The sequence below is a fragment of the Ambystoma mexicanum genome, chromosome 1p (genome assembly GCF_040938575.1).
Source record: "Ambystoma mexicanum isolate Mex_15411 chromosome 1p, UKY_AmexF1_1, whole genome shotgun sequence".
NCBI classification, from domain to species: domain Eukaryota; kingdom Metazoa; phylum Chordata; class Amphibia; order Caudata; family Ambystomatidae; genus Ambystoma; species Ambystoma mexicanum.
The window spans coordinates 458,402,930-458,416,074 of NC_090921.1; the positions used below are offsets into that span (position 1 = coordinate 458,402,930).

The following is a 13,145-nucleotide window of genomic DNA, read 5'->3' on the forward strand; positions in this document are numbered from 1 at the left end:
AGACTCAACCAATCCAACACATCCAACTTGGGCTCATACTTACCCACAAGCTCTTTAGGCACTGGAACTCCTAGAGGATGCGGAGAGAGAAGCATTTTCAACACAATTTCTTCATCTCTAGCTCATGCTTGAACTCCATTTCCCTGAGCCGTAGTTCCTGATTCAGTTCTTGGTGTCTTTGTTCTGCTTGAGTATTAAGTTTCTTAAACTCCAATTCAAGTTTCATTTTCTCTAGTTCCAGATAATATTGAGGACTAAATGTGGGACCTGGCAAAGGTCCAGTAGGTACAGCTGGCAGAGCAGATAGAGGCCTAGGGGGGACAACTACATCATCCTCACCCTCCTCTTCTGGTTCTGACCCAAGATTATCAATACTTTGATCAATATCAATATCATTACTGTTATCTACATTTGCTGGAGTGGTAGGTTCCTCTGAACCACCATCCAGACTTTGGTTTGCTAATAACCTTTCTATTAGCTCCATTTTCTTGCCTTTAGTCAGGAGATTCTTATGCTTACAGAGAACTCTTAAACAATCAGCAGTTTTTGTAGCAAGGGACTCTTGACTATAACTTTCCATAGTTGACAGGTTAGAAAATAAACTTTTTAGTGCTAAGCTTTGTGGTTAGTTCCCCTAAGGTATCTATAAGCACACTAAAATGTACAATCAATACAAATCCCACCGCTGTACACCAGTGTTAGGCAGAAACCTCTACAGTTCCCTTAGGGACCACTGCAAAAGGCTTAGGACTACAGGTGTTGGCAGTAAACCCGATTGATGGCAGTCTACACCACCCAGATTTACCTGGTAGCTGTGGCTGAGCAGCCAGACTTCTCTCAAGAAGAGTTAGACAGTATATAGAGTATACAAAATAGGTACAGAGATACAGTAGCACAAGCAAACGCTGACCAGAGCTTGGGTATAAAAGTATATAATTATTTATTATAAAACACACTTGTAAAATACACTAACACTAATATGGCAAGCAAGTTCAATCACAGTCATTATAAATATATATACATCCCTGATTACTTATTGGACAAGTCTTAGTTAAAACACCACTTATTTGCAGACAGAGGTGAGCGCTTAACCTAAGATGGCACTCCAATAAGTTAGTTAAAAAGGGAGGGAAAAGGTAGAATTAGGACAGCACAATACCAACATTTTTCGAAGAACCACAGCAAGTCAGAAAAAGGCAGAGTCTACTGTTAGAGCAAGAAAGTTCATAAGCCAGGCCCACTCTTGGAGAGAACAAGGCGGAATGTGTCCAAGATCACACAGTTGAATAATACTTTAAAAAGTCTTTGCAGATAGTTCAAAAAGGGTTGGATCAGTTCAGAAAAAGTTAGTTAGCAGGTCCCAGGTCACCCCAGGATAGAGAGTCAAGGATTTACGGGACACCTTGAACAGTCTGTTGCAAGGGAGACCAGGTGGGACACAGTACCTGAAATGGTGAGAAAGCTCCAGCGGGGGCAGTTGTTCCTGGCAGCGGGTGCAAGTTGGTGCTTCATACAGGGGAAGAGAAGATCTCGACGTGGAGGAAAGCTGGAGGTCGTTGCACTTCCAGGGAAGAAACCAGCCGCGGAGTTTGCCGGTTAAAAGGTACTACCCCTTTATTCGCGGTAGTGGTGAAGCGTGGCTATCCGGCCGCCGGAGTGCTTGGCACGGGTGATACGACCACAAGACGATCCAGGAAGGCGAAAAGAGGGCGAACTGGTTATCCCCACCAGTTCAGAGGAAGAAGACTCTCCGGGATGAAGATCTTCTCTGTTGTCGGGAAGTGGTCAGGCGGTTCAGCAGGGCTCCACCGGTGGTGTCGTCGTTGCAGGTCGGCTCAGCTTCTCCCTCTTCGGATTCTTTGGTCCTGTGGCCACTTCTGAAGTTCCAGTCCCCAAAGCCCTGCTTTAATGCAGAAAACCCCCATTCATCAGTCCTAGCTGTCACTCGAACATGCTAAGTGGTGAGCCGGGCGGCTCACCACTGGGCCAATCACACAAGAGTGCGACTTGAGTTGCCGAGGCAACTCAGTCCAGGGTGCCTAAACCCCCCTCCCAAACATCCTGTAGACCCAGACAGAGTGCCACCACTTTTGGAGGCTTCTGTGCAGAAGCCCGCCAAAAAGTGGAACAAAGGGCTCGACTTGGGTTGGAGTTACAGAGGCGAACACAAACTCCATTTTAAAACCGAGTCCTGGCAAAAAGACCCAACCGGGGAATAAATATTAAATAAATAACCCGGCGGTATCTTTAACATTGCACCAAAAAAGTGGTGCGTTTAAAATGAATGGGAAAATCCCATAGGAAATATTCTGGTGGAATATTTTGCGCGGTAACCACTGCCATCAGCCAGAAACTCGACGAGGGGGGACTGCACAGTGCCCCCTCGAAAAACAGACCCAGGGGCAATCTAATTACCCCTACCAGTACTTCCACAATATGATGGTTTGTACTGGTTCTGTTCACAATTTAAGACTAGTAAAGTCAATGGTGACTTTACATGCCCTGGGAGACAGTAGTCAGTCCCAGGGTATGGAGTCTATGTTTGGGGGTCACTATGACACCCCTGTGTTACTGCACTGAGGGTGCTGTGTAACACACTTACCAAAATGCATGAAACCCTATGGAGTAAAAGACCCCATAGCCCATAAAATACATTACAAAGTCAAAGGATATCTCAAATCATGTCTAAGAGTGGGAGAAAAAGAGTCTCACTCTTAGCAGGAGAAAAAAATAAACCCCAAAAATCCAGCAAAGCTGCTGGGGGACTCACTAGGTTTGGGAAATTAGCCTTAACAGAGAAGTCTCCCTAAAAGGGAGACTGGGAGGCTTAAAAGGCCCACTCGGGTACAGGCTGTAAGTGAGCAGGGAGAGCAGTGTAATCAGCAGAAGCTGGAGGAGAGCCAAGACGCCGGGACCATTGTTGAACAGAGAACAGTAGCCGGTCCTGAGTGGGTCTTTGCCCCCAGAAACCTTAATTCCTGAGGTCACGCCATGGGAAGCGTGCGAGAGGGAAGCTTGCCATCTGAAGGCCTGTTTTGCTGAGGCTGCGCAGCGGGAAGCCAAAGTGTGGAGCGAGAATTCTTCCCAACCTAGCTGTCTCCGATTGCCGGAGAGCACCAAAGAGTCTCCGTAGCAAAGGAAGCTCTGTGTATAAGTGGTGCGAGTGGCATTGGAGCCGCAGAAGCAGAGTACCTGTGAACATCGAGGGAATTGGACAGCAAGGGAATTGGACACTCACGCCTTACCCAGTGAGTTCCCCAGCTGATGGTGACACAGGAAAGCTTTGAGACCACGTGCATGCTCAAAACAGGGGGCTGCAGATTAGAAAGCACTCACATATGAATGAAAGTAATACTGAAGGCAATTTTGAATACCGAATTACAAGAAACCAAAGAAAATATTATTTTTCAAACCTAAGTGACTGTCTTTAAGCATGCAAGTTTATGGAAAACCCAGCAACAAGAGGTGGCAATACCTTTAAAACCTAATGCAAACAACCATGACCCAAGCCTAAAGAAAATAAAATCAAGGCAATTTAAATCAACAGATATTGTCAAAGCAGGAGAGTTCCAATGGTTGAAAAGCTTATTGCCCATATTTGAAGAAGCATATAACAAAAGCTGGTATAAACCCACATTGCCAAAGCCAAGGAAGAACCAGAATAAAATCATATCCTTGTCAGGCTTTGGTTGATAAAGCAGTGGGGAAACAAGAGTGGGAAGAAGGCTGCCCTTCTGGAAAAGGTGGTTCAGAAGGAGAGGAGGATAACTTAAGGGATTTTGGAAAGTGCACACTAGTACTAAATGGCCCCAATGTGAGTCTTGCCTTCCCTGAAGAATTGCTTAAAGTCTGATGTTGTAAACTGATGAACACTGCAAAGCTGATAAAAGGTGATCTTAATCACAGAGGCACTTGTTGTTTGTAAATTACTATTCAGGCAGGGGAGTATATCCGAATAGCAAACTAGAAATAGTAGGCCTGGCATGGGAGTAAACCGGATAGAATTTGATGAAGTGCTGCGAAGTGGTGTTCATAAATTATGCTGACAAACATTCATTTCTCCAGCATTGGATCTTTCATGGATTCACATGCTTAGAATATTCCCCGTGAATATTCTAAGCATGTGAATCCATGAAAGATACCAATGCTGGAGAAATGGAGTTACAGGTAAGAAACTATTCCCTACTAAATCGAGAACTGTAAAATCTGCTGCAGAAGTGTAATTTACCTTCAGAAATAAGTTGTTGAAAAGCATCCTGATAAAGACCATTTATGTTGCTACTGAGAACTGAGGAAATATTCTTTGGTTATGTGAAGATTACTTTGAATCCTACTATTCTAAGAGGAAGAAAAAGGACTTGCTTTGTTGAACCACTGGAGTATTGGAACTTTCGATTGTCAAGTTGCGAGTTACAAAGAACTGGGTTAGAACTTTGTTGCAAATTATCGATGGGTACCTGCCAATTTCTCGTTTACAGGGGACCAATCGTAAGTGGGGAATATGCCTTCTATACTTCAACGAAAAAGGAAACTGGTTACCCGTCCCTTATCTTCACACCTGTTTGTAGCACTATTTCTGACCCTTCACAGGACACACTTGGAAGAACTTTGAAAGTAGCCAATGTACTAACCACCCTGCTGCCTTCCAACATACGTCCCAAGTACCATATACGCTCTATGGACTAGGCAAACTGCACACGCACACCCACCCAACACAACTAACATTCGCATACAACAAACAATCCCAGACACTGGAGCTTACTCTTACGGATACAACAAGCCAGTGCGCATAATCATAACTACCAGACAAACTATACGTGAAACACAACAAAACACACACCCAACATAACAAACAACCGCATACAACAACCTCAACACTGGACCTTTCCCTTACGGATACAACAATCCAGTGCACACAATTAAAACTATCAACCAAACTACACATGAAATGCACGAGCACACAGCTACTTAACAAACTCTTGCATACAACAAATAACCCAGACACTGGGCCTTACCCTTACGGATGCAACAAGCCAGTGCACAAAATAAACTCATCAGCAAGCCACCACACACAGACGCTAGTTTCTCCTGGCTCTACACCTATTGGATCACCTTTCCCTCACTAACCCATCAGCCCACTTTCTTGCAGAGCCGTGTGAGCGTCCGGAGACCATCCCAATGGTAACGGTGCACAGTATAAGACAAATTAACATAACCTAATCTCCCTTCATTCTTTCTTTGTACCCTTCCCAGGGTGTCTATCAAGGTGATATTTACCTAGGGACCTAAAGGTAGCTATCACAATTTGACCAAACTGGAGTTTCTTTTCCTGTTCACTGGGCAGCACTGCGAGATGCCCGAAGACTTCTAGTCTAACTGATTCTCCTTTCATTACTGGAATGAGTACTCCCTCTATTATGGGTATAATTCCCCCAGCTATTGCCAGCCCTAAACCTATTGCTGATTCCCCTGCCTAGGAGCTCCGTATCTCTCCCAGAATAACTATGTTCCATAGGTGGATTACAACCTGTTACAACCTGTCGGCATTATGATTGCTAAAGCCCTCTGCCTCTGCTGAGGAATGACTTGAGGGTAGGCAGCCTCAAACTGGATTAATCTAGCGGAATACAGTTGTGGGATCTCATCCTGCATAGTGGAGCAGGTGCCCAATAAGGCTTTGTGGGTCTGGAATGGAAGTTTTCATTCCTCCCTTGCTATTACAGGTCTAGGCGCTGCTGGTGCAGCTCCCGGATTCCTGTACACTACAACTTGAGCACAAACGGTGTCAGTGTCTCCTCATGGGTTCATAGGTATATGGGTAATTTCCCTCCCTATTAGGGTGGTAGCCAAGGATGTGTAGTTGGTCTAGGTCCCTTCTAACATATAGGGTTTCAAACCTGCCTTCTGGCATGATGCCAGGTGTCTTCATATAGGTAAACAAGGTTTCCCCTGGCAATCCTCCAGGCACTGCCACTGTAAATTGGTATTAATATCCTTAACACCTCCTTCATTTAACCATCTGGTTATTGCTCAGCTGCAGTCCACAGCTATAGGGACATCAATATGTTGGTTAGCCATTCTAGTATATCTTAGCTAGATTGCTATCAAGAGTACTTGCTTAAAGACACCCTGCAATTCCCCAGAGTGTGTTTTTAAGATCTTTATATTTAATTATTTGTATTGCCAGGCCTGTAGCAACCCCCTTGGCCCCTCTTGCTAATTAGTGAGAATATAGTGGGGTGTAGGATTGTTTAATCTATTGTGTCCCATCTGGGGTGCCAAAATTCAAACTGAACGAGATACTATGTTCATAATTGTTAATAAGTGCTCGCTGCCTGAATACATTTGAAATGCATTTTAATTTGTACATTCCAGTATACTTAATGACGACATGGCTTGAGATATCGCTCAATCCCAGGCATTTTCAAAATACATGTCAACCAGTTCTTATCAAATGAAGCATGTTTTTATTTCGGATTTAAAAAAGTATAATCCATGAAACATTTTCTTATTTCCGCATTGTAATACCCACTTTCTTAAATAAACTACAGATTATTAAAATACATCCTTATAAGGAGAATTTATAATACAAAGGTTAGTTATCCAGAGTTGCTAATTAAATCTGATTGCTGGTCCCGTACAATTTTAAAATGTAGTAAAGATAAAATAACATAAAATAATAGTTCAGTATGCCTGACTACAAATGCCCTACTCCTAAGGCCCTGTTTGCTGCTTGCTCTGCCTCCTTTCTCCAGCAGCAGCTGGCCCTGCAACACGAGGGGTCTTCCCTCCACCACAACGGACATCGGGGCCATTACCCCCTCGCACCCCAGCAGCATCAAGGTAAGCCCTGTGAGGCATATGGGCATTTTAGCATAACGCTGCACAGCATTTGCAATTGCATATTTTCTTCCACCATTTAAAGCCTATAATAAGGAAAAGAAGTGTTTTTGAAATTTGCGCCAGCATCAGCGCTCCTACGCTGCCGCATCTCGTCCATACTCCTTGTGTCCCCATGAGGGACACCCATACAAGATCCTCTGCATTGCCAACAAGGCCTTCTGGGGCCTGGACCCTCAATACCTCCAACTCTCACTTCCGAGATACCTCTCTACTCAAGCTCTTCGCTCCTCCACCTCCAACTGCCTCATGGTCAGTCGCTTCTCTAAGCAACAAGTTGTCAGTAGATCCCTTTCTTCAGCTGGGGCCTCCCTCTGGAACAGCCTCCCTGCCTCTCTGAAACTTGAGGAGAACCATCTCTGGTTCTGGAAGCACCTCAAGACCTTCCTCTTTGCTTCTGCCTTCTCTCTTCCTCTCACCTGCTGATCTCCTGTTTGGTGTTGCACTGGTCACCTGGCTACCCTCTAAATTCAGGCCCAGGTCCCTAACCACCCAGTTGCACAACCGCACTGCCTCCTGGCAACCCTTGCACTTGGGTATGTATCTGCAACTCTACAGTCCCCCACCTGCACCTATTGGACACCTGCTATCTGCACTTACTCTTGCACATGCCACCTGCTGGCGCACTTCTTGTTATTGTTGATCCTTTGTACTGCACTGCCCACCTCCCCCTCTCCTGGCACTTTTCCCCTCCCCTGCCCCCTGCACTTGCACAATCTCAGTGTCACTTGGCCTAGTAGGATTGTTGTCTCTGTCCCCCTCCATGCCTCATCGCGCCTTGTAACACTTGTGTATAGTCGCGTTATAAATTCCTTATCATATCATGTACCATCATGGCCGCCGCCTTGCGCAGGGCCAGAAGGGCTTTTCTTTGTTTCCTGAAGACTGCGCTGTGATTGGACCATTTCTGTCTCTTGGGCCCAATCAGGCGAGCCGACTGGCGAAGCTGGCCTGCCTCCAAAGGCCCCACTCCTAAGGCTCCTGTCCGTGCCTGGAGAGCCATAGCCCCACATCTCTTAGCAATGATCTGTCCTCCAGACAAGTTATTGGACTGATTTCACTGCAACTGCTCCAAAGGACTGCCATGACCCCTACTGCCATGAAAGGGAGTATGACGGACCAGCATTACTAACTCTCCTGAGGCCTCTTCTCCATCCTCGCCTATTTAATTTCATTCCTCACTACTTTTTCTACTCTCATTATGTACTTCTGTACCATCTGCGTTGCACTGTTTGCTGCCTCCTTTTAAAAATCGAATGTGGGTGTTTTAGCATTCCTTGTGTACCATCTGCTTTGCACTGTTTGCTGCCTCCTTTTAAAAATCGAATGTGGGTGTTTTAGCATTCCTTGTGTACCATCTGATTTGCACTGTTTGCTGCCTCGTTTTCTCTGTACCACTCGCCAAATGTAATTCTACTTCCTTCCTCTGGGTTTCTCGTACTCTCTCCATCCTCATTCTACTAGGCGTTCTAGTGAGTTCAGCCATAACTGTGTGGTGCTGCTACTCCTCCCTCATTCCTTGGCTAATCCTTTGCCTTCATATGGCTCTCTCCATCTCTCCTATATTCTTGAACAGCTACACTATCACCTATCCTCCTTCTCTCTCCAAGTCCGGCAGGAAGAAGCACAAAAAAAGACATCCTGAGTGCAAACCCTGGACGTCCCATTGCAGACACGTAGGTCAGTGCCTTGAGAGGTTTTCATTGATATCCTTTTCTGTCCCTTTATCCTTTTCTCTGTCCCTTCTCCTGATCTCTGAACCCCCCATCTTATCTCCACTCTCTCTCCCACGCCACACTCCTCTATTAACGGTGGCGCCAAGTGGGAAGTCCTCTTGGCTCGCTTTGCATCCTCTCGTTGCTTTGTTAATGACACGGGCACCATTCTGGTTCAGAGTCCACAACCCAACCTTCTTCTTTTTGACCGCATCTTGCCTTCCCTCATTAACTTCCTTCCTTCGCTTGAATCCCCCCCTTCTCCCTCTCTTCCTCCTCTGAATGGTGTACCATGCCCTTGTACCCCACCTCAGAAAACATTCAAAAGCACTGCCCACCTCCACCTGGCAACTCTTAACGCCTGCTCAGCCAACAAACACTCCTCTGACATCTGTCTCCTTCTTGAAGACATTGGCCTCAACATTCTCGCTCTTACCAAGACTTGGTTCAATGCCAGCTCAGTCACTGCCTTTGACTCCCTCCTCCCTAACGGCTTCAAGATCACCTCGAAGCCTCGACCTCACCGCACTTGCAGGGGGGTTGCCTTAATCTTCCCTGAGTGGGTTCCTGCTTCCATCTTACCTACCCAGACTTATTCCTCTTTTGAAAGCCTGGTTTGCAAGTTGGTCACCTCTCCCACCTCCACTCTGACTATTGCTACCATCTACCGGTCTCCAGGCGCAACTTCCTAGTTTCCTCTCTGAATTAGCGGACTTCTGCTCTTCCTTACTTTCCTCTAACCCTTTCCTTCTGGGTGACTTCAACATTCAACTGGACTCCCCTAGCTCTGTATCCACTCTATTCACGGACCTCTGCTCCTTGCTTTCCCTCTCCATTCTCCCTTCGGGGCCAACCCACACAGCTGGACGCCGTCATACACTCTTACCTCTCTCCATCCCCTCCACTAGTCACCCCTCTTTCCTGGTCAGACCACTCCCTCCTCTCCTCCCATCTGGGTGCCATTGGCCCCCTGACTGCCCCCACCAAAAGTCGCACCAACCTCGTTCACGAGAACCCGCCCGATGAGACGAGTGACTTTGGCTGCCTTCGCATCCACCTTCGTCCACATTCGCCCCCCCTACTTCTGACTCCCCCCTCTCACTCTGCCCTCAGCAACCTCCATCTTTGCATCACCAACACGTTTGACATTCTTGCCCCAGTCATGAGGATCCATCTGAAACCTGCCTCAAAGCGTATCACTTGGTACGACACCAAACTTGCAGCCCTGAAACGTAAGTGCAGGGCAGCATAACAGAGTGGCAAACCTCAGGCTCGTCCTCTGACAAACTGGCCTGCCGCCTACTGCAAAGGCAATACAGACTCCCCATCCATGCAAAGAAAAGAGCCCACGTTCCGGGACGAATCTTCGGCGCATCCAATAACACGGCTGACCTTTTCAAAATCTGTAGGGTACTAGCCAACCCCTCCGCAGTCTCCTCCCCTTCTCCTTCCCAGACCCTCTGCAATGCACTGGCCTCACACTTTGCCACCGAAACTCAGGACATTCTGACCACCCTTTCTACACTCCCTCAACACCCATCCCACTCTCCCACACAACGCTTCCCCCCCTCCACCTCCTTCTTCCTTTTTCTCCTTCTCTCCTGTCACACCTGAAGAAGTTACCAGATTTGTCCGTGCCATGAAGGTCTCTTGTAAACAGTTCTCCCCTTGCTCATCCAGGACCATAAAGGATAACATTGGCCCCTTGCCCATGCTCTCGTTAATTTCTGCAATCACTCTATTACTGGATCTTTCCCCTCCTCCCTTAAGCACTCCCTTGTGTCCCCACTTCTGAAAAAAAACATCCTCTGACCCTTCTTAACTGCCCTGCCACCCCCTGTCACCCCCTGCCTGGGGAAGGTACTTGAGAAGCTGACTTTGCCCCAATTTAACTCTCACGCTGCACTTGTTGGAGGCCTCCACGACCATCAATCTGGATTCTGAGCATTCAGAGACACGGAAACTGCTCTTCTGAACACCCGTGAAGAACTACTTGCATCTCTGGACTCCAACTCCCCAGCTGTCCTTATCCTTCTCGATCTCTCCTCTGCATTTGACACAGTTAACCATTCCATCCTCATACAAAGGCTCCACGATACACTTGGTACCTCGGAACAGGCACTGAAATGGCTGTCCTCTTTCCTCACTAACCGTTCTTCGCAAGTCATCCTGGTCCCCTCCTCCTCTCCTTCTTCCATCTCCACCTGCGGTGCCCCTCGGGGCTCTATACTCGCCCACTGGCTCTTCAACATCTACCTTGCTCTGCTTGTATGCCTCATATCTTCTTTTTTCTCGAACTTCCAGTGTTACGCAGACGACACACAGCACTTCTTCAGACTCCCTGCTGATCCTCTTGCACCCTCCATCATTCCTGACTGCCCATCAGCCATCCAGTCCTGGTGCGCCTCCAATTATCTCTTCCTCAAAGCGTGTAAAACTGAGATTCTTCCCATTGGGACCCCTGCTCCCTCCTTGTTCCCTTCACTCTGGCCTTCCTCCTTGGGCTCTCCCCACTGTGCTATCAACTGAAGGTAGAAACCTTGGAGTCATCTTCGACTCCTCTCTTTCCTTCCTCTCTCACACTCAGGACATTGTCAAAAAAGTACAACTATCAGCTCTTCTTTCTCAAAGGAATTCTACCTTTTCTCACTTTCCCCATCAGAGGCTCAATGTGTGACTCAAGCCCTTGTTCTCTGTAGACTTGACTACTGTAACAGCCTCCTCCTGAAACTTCTTCTTCCACTCTGTGACCCCACCAACTTATCCAGAATAGGGTAGCAAGACTTATCCTTGGCCTTAAGCCCAGGGACTGCATCTCTCCTGCACTAAAAAGTCTTCACTGGCTCCCGGTTGCTGCACGGATTAAATTCAAATCCCTCTGCATCATCCACAAGGCTGTCTGGGCCCTGGGGCCACACTATCTTCAACGTATCTCTCTAAATATGATCTAGATCATAAAGCCACCAGGGAATCCTAGTTTGCTGTTTGGGGGTGAGAGAAAATAACAAAAAAAGAAAGAGCTGTCCCAGGGAGCCCCGTCAGGGTCCCTATCCCTTCTCAGAGGGAGAAGCTGTAACGCAACCCAGCCAAAGCTCCAGGGTGGTAGGGTGTCATGTCCATGGCTTTGGGCAGCTGTCTCCTATGTGGTCTGAAAGTCCCTAAGCCCAGCATGGGTTCCAGGGAGGCCTGACAGGGTACCCGTCCTTTCCCTGAGTGAGAAGCTGTAGCGCTGGCCAGCCAGCGCTTGGGGGCGATATCTCTGGCGCCTGTCTTCCAAGCACAGCCTGGAGCTCTGACTGGGCTGCGTTACAGCTTTTCCCTCTGGGGAGGGATGGGGACCCTGCTGGGTCTCCCTGGGACTGCAGCTGCACTTGGAGATGATCGCTCCACATTAGTATGGTATTACTAATTGAGTCATACTTAGGCCTTCCCTGGAGGATTCCCTTCTATATAGTAATCCCTGTTTCAGGAAGAAAAAGGGACTTCCCTTTTCTTGTCCTTCTCCCTCAGGAATCACTTGTAAGAAAGCCTCTGCGAGTATTCGATTATTTTGCTGGGTGAAGGCTAGGTCGGGAATTTGGTAGGCTCATCTTCCCCTTTTGCTCCGGTTGTACGTATCCCATTGTCCTCTCCAAAGCCTAAGTTACCTCTGTTTCCTTCGGGTTCAGTTTCTTCCTCCAAAAAGGGGAAATGGCGTTTTTCTCAAGAATTCCCTGTACAATTTTGTCCTCTGGACGCATTTCAATAGGGGTAGCCCTGGTTCTGTAAAGGAAAGTTCAGTAGTGAACTTTAAATTTACTGATTACTTGAAGCCAGTGATACAGAGTAGCGGAGTGGTCCGGCGAAAGGAAATGGCCCACTTGAAAGTTTTTAACCTTCTTTTTATTAGTTTTACAACATGTATAACGATTCCTCCCTCACCCTTCCACCCCCCTCCCTGCCGCCCCCGCCTTGTATTAACAACTTTAATTTACACTGACAGTCGTAAACCAGGTCCATTGCACCTTTCGCATAATAGATGTTGCTCATTGAGTTTTCAGGGGAGGCCAACGCATAGAGCACATCTTTCTGGTCCAGTCAGTACTGATGGGGCATTTTATCATTCTCACCACTGGTTGTACACCCTTTCACATGGACTTGTCCAACAAGTCGGGTCCTGAGTTCAGTGATTCATTGTCGGAAAGGTCTGAGGCTGGATTTAAATAGTTTCGTAGGTTGGCCCCATATGTCCTTCGGTCGGCAGGTAGTCGCAATATTTCTGACATAAGTCTCTTCCATCCCCTGTAGGTATACAAGATCCCTCAACCAAGCTTGTCGAGTGGGGGGTGATTTGGGTTTCCAGACTCTAGGAATATTCCTCTTGGCGACCCTTCCAGACACTGCAAAGAGTCGTCTTGTTTTGAGCGGGACCTTTCCTATATACCTCAACAAGTACTTCAGAGGGGTGGCTGGGATCTGGAGGCCGATGATGTCATTCACCGTTTCAGCCACCTCCTTCCAGATTTGGAGGGTTGGAGGGCAGTCCCAGTA

At 47.2% G+C, this 13,145-nt stretch overlaps 1 protein-coding gene across 2 annotated transcripts in view; it reads left to right on the forward strand.

The window, feature by feature from the left end:
- KXD1 (KxDL motif containing 1) overlaps positions 1-13,145 on the forward strand; it is a 197,248-nt gene that overhangs the window by 100,542 nt on the left and 83,561 nt on the right. The window lies entirely within an intron of this gene.